Source organism: Equus quagga, unplaced genomic scaffold, assembly GCF_021613505.1.
Source record: "Equus quagga isolate Etosha38 unplaced genomic scaffold, UCLA_HA_Equagga_1.0 203_RagTag, whole genome shotgun sequence".
Classification (NCBI taxonomy): Eukaryota; Metazoa; Chordata; class Mammalia; order Perissodactyla; family Equidae; genus Equus; species Equus quagga.
In genome coordinates this window covers 9429808-9441833 of record NW_025798627.1, presented here as the reverse complement: position 1 = coordinate 9441833, position 12026 = coordinate 9429808, and the positions used below count along the sequence as shown (strand labels likewise).

The following is a 12026-nucleotide window of genomic DNA, read 5'->3' as shown; positions in this document are numbered from 1 at the left end:
TTGTTCTACAGTATTGTGTAACGAGTTAATGAAACAAGAAAATTATCTTTAGTTTCTCCTTAATATTTTCTCTGAGAAGTCCTAGAAATGAGAGTTAGAGTCTACTCCTAACTAGGAGGTGAGGTGCAAAGTAATTGCAAAAATTCAGATTAAAACTACCACTTAATTCCTTAACAACCATTCACTTCCTCCTAAAAATAGAATTATCTTAATGTAAAAAATAAAAATACAGTCTTTATAACCTCTTTATAAGATTGAATTTACTTGTGACAAAATTATTAGCCAATTATTTTTTCAAGTGGCTTTCATAAATGAAGTTACTAAAGCTTTACTGTTTATTTATGAAATCACTCAAGCAGACTAGAAAACCTAAAGAATGTCATAATAGTTTTCTATCCACTCCCTAACCACAGTTTGATGGAAACTTTAAAATGGCAAGTAGAGCACTAAGAATCTGTTTGTTTTAGATTTACAATTTAGGCTAAAAAAATAAAGAGGGAGTTCAATGTAAGGCATCAAATAGAAGAGAGCAATATGAAAGCTTCCCTCTTAATTTAGAAGTATGTTTTCTTCTGACCTAATAGAAGAATGATGTATCAAATACTCCCAGGCCAAACTTCCAACAATATTTTTAAAAACATCCACGTGTCCCAACAAATAACACCATGTATTTCCATGTAACTGAGATCGTAGTGTCAAGACCAAAAGATGTATGATTTGAAAATAAAACAAATACTAAAACCAGAAGTAGGAAAATTTATTTTCATAAAATAGTATTATGTATCTAAAAAACAGAGAGCTACTGAAACACTTCCATCAGTGTCTAAAAGCTAGACAAAAATAACACGAAATTTATTTTTTGAACCTAAGTTTCTCCACACACACTTTGAGCTTGGTTTTACTTTGTGAAGAAAATACTATCTAGATAATTAAATTATTTCTGTTACATTTAATATCCAGTTACAGTAAGCTGGCCATTAATAAAGGCCAAATTACCAATTACCAATTCAGCATTATAATTATACATCTATATTATAATTACAAAAATGCATAACATACATTTTTCACTAAAGCTTTGCTTCTTAATCTAGAAGCTAAATATCTGTGGACTTAAATGATTAAATATAAATATATTCAAAGAGGATTTTTTATGTTTATGTAACAAAGCAAAAATTATATGAATATTACATGCAATTGCCTACATTTTTAGTCAACGGCTGTATTTTACTGATGTAGAAGGTAATTCACTAACTTTAAGAGCATCATCTATTATGATATCTAAAATTTTACTATGTAGAAAAAAGGTCATCTATTATCACCTTTATGTAACATAAATCAAAGTTTTATCATAAATCAAAACATGTATCAAAACTTTAAAACTATAACCACTCATTTTTAATTAAAGAAAGATTTTTCATTTATATTTCCAAACTCTTAGGCATGACTAAATCTAGTCTTACCCTTTCTTTCTATTCTCATCTATTCCTCCTCCCATGTGTCTGTAAGAAAACCATACTAGAGTCCTTCATGTTCCACAAACCCATCACACTAGTGCTCTTTCCATTCCGCTGCCTAGAGAAACTCCACCACTCAGAGAACTCCCCTCCATCATTCAACACCTAGCTCCATATTATCGCCTTTACCAAGTCCTCTTCAGTTCCCCAGAATTATGGGTTGGCTCTTCTGTGCTGCCAGAGATTTTTAATTTGTGCTTCTTTCTTAAATTATATTTAATATTCCTTAAGACCAGGATGTGTCTTAATCCTTTTTGAGCCTAGGGGAGTACCTGAGGTAGGCCCTTAACAAGTACTTTGAAAAAAGAAAAAGAAAGAGGGAGAGAAGAAAGAAAGAAGACAGAAAAGAAAGTAGCTAGACGTTACTTCTAATAACTCATCTTTTTTTCTGAAAATTACTGGAAGCACTAATTATGTGGTTAGAACTCTATAAACTATCACCAACATAATCCAAATACTGGAAGACTTTCAAATATAGAACTTTAACATTTGGCACCACAGCAGTGAGAATAAATCAGCAGTGGTACATAGGTTTTGTAAAAACATATGCCTTTATTACTGTTCGTCTTTTGGAAAACAAAAGTTCAAAGTTATTATTTAAAAGATATCAGTAAGATCTAGTTTAGTTTTAAGAAAACTTGTATTATTAGAGTAAATAGCTTCCTAATTAAAGACTAGTTAAACAAAGCTTATAGGGAAGGAAAGAAAGCCATATGGTTATTAAGGAAGGAGTTTAAAGCAGAATCTAACATTTGTTTGGGGCAACTGTTTCCCAGGAACGAATTGCTACACACTAATAGGGTCAAAGACACTAGATGGGTCTCCAGAGGCCCTTTTGTATTCAAAAGGGCTTTCAAAATAAAGTGGGGGTGGAAGAGGCTAGGGAACTGTTCCTTCGTGCACCAAATGCATTCTCGGAGTACTAACATCTGTTTCAGTTTACATACTTTAAGTATGACTTTACACATGAAATTAAACTTGGGCACCATGCCTAAGAAGACTGTCTGCAAGAGAACTACATGTACCATCAACAGCTGGAGTTTGTATAGGTGCACATTGTACACAGCATGAAACGTTGTGAGCCACCAACGACACCAGTCTCAAAACCCAAATGTCAAAGAACGGCTCCTAATGCTCATGAAACTTTTATACTAGAGAGGGGGTAAGACAGAGGGAAGAGGAATCTGATTCCAAAATGATATGGAGGAGTTCTAGAATTTAAAAAGATGCTTTTGTAAATAAAGACAATTAAAGATCCAAAGATCTTTTTAAATTTCTTTATATTAAGAAATACCCACTCCATAATATTCCACCAGGATTACTTATTAGACATTTAAAATATATTTCAATGTGCCAGTAGAATAATTATAATTTCTGGTAGACTGAAGTATAATACAAAACCTGCAAAAAATAATGATGTACCTTTGCTGCCACCACATGGTATATCTGTATTTTTGCAGTCATAATTTCTGTTTTTAAATAATTTTCATACATAGTTCTGAAGTCATCATCATCAGCTTGGACCTCTGGTATGCAAATACTATTAAAAGCTTTGGGGTCATAGGATCTGTCCTCAGATACTTTACATATTAATAAATCATCAACCAATAAATAGTAACTATGAACCCACAATGCAGGAAGTATTGCACGATATCTACAAGAACAACATATTATCTTGCCCTCAAAGAGCATACATCTCTTAACACCAAAACACAGAAAAAACCAGGATTTTTGTGAGATAACTCATGAGGTATTATATAATTAGATGGCAATGAGTGGTAAAGAAAACTTTAAGTGCCCTGAGTGGAAAGTAGGAAGATACGTGAGAATGTTCGTGAAAGAGAACTGAGGAGTTTGGGGGCTCTTGGAAAGGATTTAGATATGCAGAATGAAAACAAGAGGGCATTTCAGGTAGAAGTAACATTAAATAAAGGTACATGTCTAGAATCTCCGTGGAATGCCAGGGGGACTTCACCGACAGTGAAGTTCATAGAGGTGAGAAATAGAAGATACATTAGAAAGACAAGTCAGGACAATTTGTGGAAGTCCTTTACTGCCAGGCAAAGCAGCACAGATTTCAGCCTACAGATCACGGGGAGTCATTGTTCAACATATCATGCATTTTTTTCCCTTTGTGGATATAATCCCTCTGCCACATGAATGTCTACAAGTTTATATGAAAATAATCTATTTCCCAAACTGAGAATAATCTAGCAGCTCAGATCCTCCAATCCCTCACCCTGAGTAAGTAATCTGAGATTACAATGGCCTGAAATCAAAATCAACCAGTAAATCATGGCCAAATCTCCAGGGGAAAAAATTAACAAATAAATATTAAAAAGGATGATGACTGGGTCCAAGGAGATGTGAAACCTTCTTCCTAATATTTTAATCTTCTGTTCTGATAGGATAGGTGTGCACTGTAGGGAAGGCGAAGAATTTTAAGAAAGAAGAAATTTAGGCTCATAGGCCCCTTTCACAGCAGAGTGTAATACAGTGTGTGCTGGGGAGGGGCAGTGTCAAGTGAAGGAATGAAGGACTGGGACAACTGCAAGGCGACACTTAGATGTCCAGGTAAAACTAAAAACTCCGGCATTGGGTCTATTTGCTCAAAATGGTTGATATAAAAATTTAAAAATAAAATAGAAAGCTTATTGTGGGTCATATATTATTGGGTGCCATATTGATTTGTACTTAAAAATGAAGTCACAGAGCACCAAGAATAAACGATCCCCAGAGTGACGTTCAAATAACAGTTCCTCAATCTTCACATGTGTGAAACCATGGGAGAAACACACACAGCCTTCTCGAGAAAAAACAGAAATTCTCAAAGAAATATAGTAAAAAATCATCTTGTAAACGAAGACATTCTCTTAACATAATATGCACAGATGTTCCCGCTCACTAGAAAACAGCTCTTTACAGGAACATGCAAGGTAGCAATGGTTTCCCTTTATTCTCCTCCAGCTTTCAAAGCAGTTCCTGGGACCTAACAATGCCTTAGAATCTTTCCACTCGAGAGCCTTCCGCCCCTTAACAGCCACTCCTTAGCTACATGACACAGTAACGTTAGATATTATAGTCTTGTCTTTAATTCTTATATTTTGTAGATAAGTAAAACTCATAGGCAGAGCTTTCCCTGTATGATAGAAAAGCAACGTAAAGATCTATCCAAATATTAGGATTAAAAACTAAGGATCAACAAAAACAAAGGAATGATATTCCCTTCCATTAATAAAAAGCATTGGCGGAATATAATGGAAAGAACTCTAAAGTGGGTTTATCTTGTTATTCTTGTTCTAGCCTCTTTAGATAAAAGCTTAATTAATTTTCAGTCTTTTTGCTTCTAATAAATGCCATTTAAAGATATAAATTTTCCTCTGAATATTGCTTTCTTTGCAGTTCTGGTAAGTTAGTGCTCTCATCCTTTATTTCTAATAGTGCTACGTTTTATTTTGATTATATTTTAACTTCAGTTATTTGGGGAAAAAAATGTTTAATTTCCAAATGGATAATTTGGTTTTGTTTCCTTTATTGTTCTCTTGGAAATTATTTTGTTTTTAATTTCTAATTTTATTGAACTGTGGTCAGTAAATAGGGCCTGCATGATGTATGCTTTTGGGAATTTGTTTAAATAGTCTTTATGATCTAAATGATAGTCTGTTTTTGTGACTATTACAGTATGTGCTTGGGGGAAAAAGTATGATGTCTGTGGCTATGTATGTAAATTAGACCAATATGGCTAATTGTGTCATTGACATATGTTTACTTTGTCCATTCAATAAGTTGATTTGTGATGGCCAATTTCACCTTTAATTTCTATCAGTCTTTTTTTTGTAGTTTGAAGGTATTTTATTAAATCAAAAAATGTTCAAGATTCATATCTTCTTAATGGAATGTATCTTTTAACAATATAAAAGTATCTCTTTGTTCCTTTAAAAGACTTTTTCCATAAATTATACTGATTCAAATATTGCTAAACTGGGGGGCCAGCCCCATGGCCAAGTGGTGAAGTTCACACGCTCTGCTTCAGCAGCCCAGGGTTTTGCTGGCTCAGATCCTGGGCGCAGTGAGGCGGCATCCCACATAGCACAACCAGAAGGACCTACAACTAGAATATACAACTATGTACTGGGGGGCTTTAGGGAAAAGAAGAAAAAAAAAAAGATTAGCAACAGATGTTAGCTCAGGTGCCAATCTTTAAAAATATATATTGCTAAACCTACATTTCTGTAGCGACTGGCCATGCTGTTACAAAGACAGAAAACCTATTCCTTCGGGCTTTCCTGTTCCAAGTCTCCATCAAGCCCAGCTATACTTCCTACAATTTGATTCCATAAGATTTCCCGAACTCCTTGTCCCTAACCCCTTTTCAATTAAGGACATTAATTGAGGACATTTCTGTTTTGTACAATAAAATGATCACTAAAACAATATTTTATAAGTAAACATTGTTTGCACTTTACAAGTAAACACTGTTTGCGTTTGTACTTTATTTTTTTAATTTATTTTTTAATGAGAAAGATTGGCCCTGAGCTAACATCCATGCCAATCTTCCTCTATTTTGTATGTGGGACGCTGCCACAGCATGGTTTGATGAGCGGTGTGTAGGAATCCTACGCCCAGGAATCAAACCAGCAAAACCCTGGGCCACTGAAGCGGAGCATGCAAAGTTTACTCGGCCACAGGGCCAGCCCCTCTTGTGATGTTTCTAAAGTATTAATATTCTTCACTTCAATATACAAACATGGTCCATCACAGACCTACTGAATTAGGATATTCTTCCCTGATCTCTCTTCTACTCACAAATAACCTCACCTTAAGAAACATAACTTGCAACTTTAGAATCCAAATTCTTGTGGCCTTCAGTTTCAGCTTCTGTATCCCACATTCCTACGTGGGAGAATCTGATTGGCTCCCTGGTTCAGATGCCCTCCCCAATTATCTGTGCCTTGGAGGAATCTCTCTGAGGCAGGAGTTTTATAGCTCCTCCCCATCTAGATGCAATTTATCAATCAGGGGTCATTTTACCAAAGGCAATATTGCCTGTAACACAGTTGACATTCTATCTTTATCTGGTTTCTAACAGAACAGAGATGGAACGTTAACTAAGGTCACATTCCTATGTAGAATAAGAAAGGATTTCATTAATCTTTTACCCACACTCTGCACAATGCGGTCTTCTATGTTCTTAACTGGCATTGACAGATTTGATTTGAAGTTGCTCTCAAACAAGTAAAACATGGGCTAAAGCGTAAGTGTAGTCAGGTGTATTCCTCACCCCTGAACTGTACCCACCTCGCTATCTCCTGTCCAGGGAACATATTGATTGCCCAGAAATATCCCAATGTGCACGGAACCCTTAAGTCCCATAGGAAAGGAATTTCTTCCTATCTACAAATGGATATTGAGATATAGATACTCACATAATGGAATGATTCAAAAGAAGGGGTGCGGAACAAAGAAAGCCAGACTGACAGGAAATTCTGCCGCACCTGAGAGAAAAGATCTCCAGGACCCATAAAGATTTTAGGGCCAGAGAGTCAGGAGAACAGTGGTTCCCAGTACCGTTTCAAGCTGTTCTTAACAGCATACCTACTGAGCCTTCAAAAGTGCTTGTGTAGTGAAATGAAAAGATTGCATTGCTACAAGCTCATATAATGCTGTCGGGGATTTCTAAAAAAACAGAAGACTCTTCTCTATTGGATGGAGAGACAAGAAAACATCAACAGAGCAGCAGTGACTAGAGCAGAGGGGCAGCTATAGTGCTGGCAGAGGCTCTGATAACACAATCTCAACACCTGTATATTGCCTTGACAAAAAGTAACCTCAACAGGAACATACAGGCTGGTGAGACCAGAACATTCCATAATGGGGAGGAAAACTTCTGGAAAAAAATAAGACCTCCTCTGTGACGATGTAGATTCAGACACTGTATTTTCCAAAGATGGCTACAACGTCTCCCATCCTAGTCACTTCTACAATGTGATGGTACCACTTCCCCTGGTTTTTTTTTTTTTTTTTTGAGGAAGATTAGCCCTGAGCTAACTACTGCCAATCCTCCTCTCTTTATTGAGGAAGACTGGCCCTGAGCTAACATTCATGTCCATCTTCCTCTACTTTATACGTGGGATGCCTACCATAGCATGGCTTTTGCCAAGCGGTGCCATGTTGGCACCCGGGATCTGAATCAGCGAACCCCAGGCCTCCGAGAAGCAGAACGTGAGAACTTAACCGTTGAGCCACCTGGGCCTGCCCCAACTGCTTCCCCTGTTGAGAGGTGAGTCCATGTCCCCTTCACTTGAAACTGGGCAGGCTTGTGACTGCTTTGAAGTCTTCAACTCTAACAATGGATTCATCTATTTCTCTTTGCAGTTCTGTCAGTTTTTGCCTCACATTTCTTTTTTTTTAAAGATTGGCACCTGAGCTAACATCTGTTGCCAATCTTCTTTTTTTTTTTTTCCTGCTTTTTCTCCCCAAAGCCCCCTGGCACATAGTTGTATAGTTTTAGTTGTGGGTCCTTCTAGTTGTGGCATGTGGGACACCACCCCAGCATGGCCTGATGAGCGGTGCCATGTCCGCACCCAGGATCCAAACCAGTGAAACCCCAGACCACTGAAGCAGAGCGCATGAACTCAACCCCTCGGCCATGGGGCCGGCCCCCAGCCTCACGTATCTTGAGTCTCTGTTGTTAGGCGCATACACATTAAGGATTGTTGTCTTCCTGGAGAAGTGAGCTCTTTATCATTATGTAATGCCCCTCTTTATCTCATAATTTTTCTTACATAAGGTCTCAGCCATGCAATTTTTTCACTTGTATTCACTTGTATTTCACTGTTATTATACAGGAGCCCTACTGATGTGGTGGTAAAGAGTGGGGAAGGGGAAGTGTTCTACAGTCCTATGATTAGGTCTCAGTCTTTCAGTGAATCTAGTCCCCAAGGCTGTGACTTTCACAAATGCTTCTCAGATTTTTCCCCCTTAGGTGAGACAAGAAGGCTAGAGAGGGTAGAGTTGGGTATTTCCCTTGCCCACTGTCAGTTAGACTCTGGCAAAATAGCTGTCAAAGGCAGCCCTTTTTAAGAAGAATAGAATAGTCTGGGCATATTTCAAAATGGCTACTTTTTCAGTCCTCTTACTGAAAGCATGGGGGAATTTTTCTCCCATCTTCACTGTGAGAACCTGGTAGGGTTCCTGGAGGTAAACACATAAAACTGTGGGGGTACTCCTGAGACTGGGTCCCTTGGAGTTTTCAACTCAGCCTTGTTCACGCTGAGCCTTCAGTAATTCGTCAATTACAGTTTAAGTTTTCTTTCCCCAGCACTGACTCCAGCAGTGGCAACTTCTGCCCTTGGGCATCTGCTCGGATAAGCTGTGATTCTATCTGCCTGTCTCCAGTTTTGGGAGCAGGGCTGGTGTTACTGGTGTTACTCCCTGTGATCTCAATTCTTTGATGGATCTAATAAGAGTTGTTGATTTTCAGTTGGTTCAGCATTTTCTTGTTGTGAGGATGAGGGTAATGACTTCCAAGATCACGCGATAGACCAGAACCGTGATTACTTTGACATGGAACTGTGACTACTTTGATGACTTTTGACACTATATCATAAAAGGCCATTAAGCTTCTGCTTGGTTCTCTGGAGACATTCTCTCTAAGGGTTGTCAGCCACCACGTAAAAATTCCAGCTACCCTGAGATAACCATGTTGAAGAGGCTAGATTTGGGTGCTCTGGTTGATAACCCCAGCTAAGCTTGCAGCTAACAGTCAGCATCAATTGCCAACCATTCTGGATGTCCAGTCGAGTCAAGCGTTTGGAAAACTGCAGCCCAGCCAACATAAGATTACAGCTGCATGCGAGACACCAAGTGAGAACTGTGCAGCCAAGTCTTTCCTGAATTTCTGACCCACAAAATTGTGAATAAAAACTGTGTTTGTTTTATACCACTAAGTTTTGGGGTAATTTGTTACATAGCAGTAGTAACAAGATAACAGATTTATGAAATATTACTATACATGTGACGATTCATCTTCAGTGTGTCATACTCCTTTACCATGGAAATGACCAAGAGCAAACCGACTAAAAGACTTCCATTTTTATGGAATTCATTCAAAGTAACTTCAAGCCTGCTCAATAAGAAGCTATGATAGTTCAACCAGTAGTTAATCCCTGGGTCCCTAAATGAATGTATACCAACATGAAATGAACTTCTGAAAATATACAGCACCCTTAAAGGGCAGTCTCCCAAATGCCCATCTCAGATGTGGCAATGGGGAACAATGAACAAGGTAGATATTCCCAGAATGCAGAACTAGAACCAAAGGAATTAGGTCCAAACCTCACTCAGGTCAAGCAACTCAGATTAAGCATAAATCAAGCATATAGAAACGAGAGAGAAGTTTGCAAGCATGGGGGCTTCCTGAGAAATGCAGGGCCTAAGATGTGTGTCAGATAAGCCTCAAGTTTACTTAAAAGTTCTGAACAACAACAAAAATTGTTAAAGACGTAACTTTTAAGGGACTTGACTAATTACAAAAACTTCCTTGTCACTGAATGAGAAACATCCCTAAATGGCCTGTTGACTAAAATATCAAGGGTGTGTAGGTATTAAGTCATGTCAGTAGAAATAACAACCAGGACCCAGCCTATGGAAACAATGACAATTGACGGTGAATTAAGGCGCCATCAATTACCAGATGCCATTGACTGTAAGACATATCCCAACACCAGAGATGTGAAAATGATTCCTAACTATGATGAAATACTGCAGTGGTTTTTAATAAGGAGGTATCACCCATAATCTGATTTTAGCCAGCTGGTTTACCTCTAACATTTTTAAAGGAATGGGCTTGAGAGAGACCTGTGATACTACCCTTGTTGTCTGACCCAATCTAATCTTGCCACATATTCATCTTCTGCCTTTCTGACCCTCCTGTCTCACTAACCAATTGGAGTAAGGAATCCAGCTTTTCCATCTTTCCCTCTCAGCTTTCAGTTGAGCTAAATTTTATCTGAGTTAATCTTTTTCTTACAGAACTTTGCTTAGGCTGAAAAATCTAAGCAATATTCTCCTACCATTTGATTTAATTTTTTCACCTTGGTCAGTACATAGTCTGATTCTCAAGCAACAATAGTTTAACCAAATTTAAAAATACTCTGAAGTTTATATTCCACCATGAAATATCTATTGATCATTGTACTATTGGTTTTATAAAACTATTATTATTGGATATAAGCTCCTCTCCTAGAAAAACCCCAACTCCACCATTTTACCCTTGATCGACTCATAATATTTTTATAGTTGTTTGAATCAGGAAAAACTAAAGTCCATGTGTTGTAATTGGTTGACACGTCTTAAGATTCATTTAAGCCCCGGGTCCACCATTCCTCTTTTTTAAATTTCCTTGCAATTTATTTACTAAGGAAATCAGGTTGTTTGCCTTACAGATTGTTCCTCAGTCTGATTTTGCCAATCATATCCTTGTAATATCATCATCTTTCTCTATCCCTTGTATTTTTTGAAAATTGGTAAGCGATCTAGAAACTTGATCACAGTCAGTTTTTATACTATTTTCTTCAAAATTAATTTAGAGACTTCACAGGAGGCACATAATGTCTGGGTGTTCCTTTGTGATGTTAGCAGCCATTAACAATGCGTTAACTCAGTACGGGTTGTAAAATGGTGACATTATAATTCTCTCAGTAACTCTTTACCTACTGTTTAGAATACTTATATGAAGAGAAAGTTCCCTCTCTCAACTACTTGGTTATCCCAAGGTACAATTCATATAGGAAAGGCAGAATAAATGCCTGATTCTTAATTTCTTTTTTTAAGTAAGTTTTTTGAAGTAATAACTTCATTTCCTAGTGCCCTCCAAAGATGACCAGTGACTTTGTATCATTATGAATTCATAGCTTCAAGCATAACATATATGTTTCAATCCATTGCAATTATTATTCTTTTTAATACTCAAAATGTCTCAACTCAGTGAGACCCTCTTCAAGTTGGTTCCTGAGTCCGTTTGACTCAACTCCAGGAGTCTTTGATAGCTCTCTTGCTTTCTGGTATGATAAAATGTCTTGTACATCTGTGTTATCAGACCAGTAAAATCAGCCATTTCTACAAGGAGCTTTGTTTCCTTTTAGTGGAAAATGGAATTTAGAAGCAACATCTGGGTGCCAAGAGTACTCACTGCTACCAGGTTAGTGACAAAATATATTTTAAAAAAATAAAACACATCATAAATTCATAATGACACTCTAATTCAAATTCAAAACTATCTTCAGATGTTTCCAATGTGCAGAAGGAAAGAACCAGTAAGCCAGGCCTAGCTAGTTTCCAAACACAAGAGGATTTTTAAACTAGTCTTTCAATTTTAGAATCACCTGGGAAGCTTTTAAAACCCTGATGCCCAAAAAGAAAGATCTCAAATCAATAACCTAACTTTACACCTTAAGGAACTAGAAAAAGAAGAGCAAACTAAACTCAAAGCTAATTGACAAAAAAGGAAAT

General features: G+C 37.3%; 1 protein-coding gene across 1 annotated transcript in view; it reads right to left on the bottom strand.

Moving 5' to 3' along the window:
• The window catches only part of LOC124233469 (collagen alpha-2(V) chain), a 402012-nt gene that overhangs the window by 381091 nt on the left and 8895 nt on the right, over nucleotides 1–12026 (bottom strand). The window lies entirely within an intron of this gene.